Here is a 368-nt window from a genome sequence, read left to right on the forward strand (position 1 = left end):
AAAACGTCCTATTTCTCCCTCGGAACTATCATATCGTATTAGATCCACACCGAACTTTGACCTCGTTCTATAGCTCCTTCGAACTTAAGTCGTCCACCTATTTCTACCCGAATCCATAGTTCTATTGCTATTTTCTCTTCGGATTAAAACTTCTCATCTAATTCTCCATAAATTTGGTTTATACGGTTTATAATTGGTTTAATATTTGCTTAACTAACTAATAAATCCTATTAACCGGATTAAATCTTATTTCAACCCGATTTTAAAATTAAACCCATCAAACCGGATGAAGAAAGCTGAAAATTTAACCACAAAAAAATAAAGCTTAAAAACAATTGAGAAACCTTTGCATAAAACTCATTAATCTC

The sequence above is a fragment of the Camelina sativa genome, chromosome 1 (assembly GCF_000633955.1).
Source record: "Camelina sativa cultivar DH55 chromosome 1, Cs, whole genome shotgun sequence".
Lineage (NCBI taxonomy): Eukaryota > Viridiplantae > Streptophyta > Magnoliopsida > Brassicales > Brassicaceae > Camelina > Camelina sativa.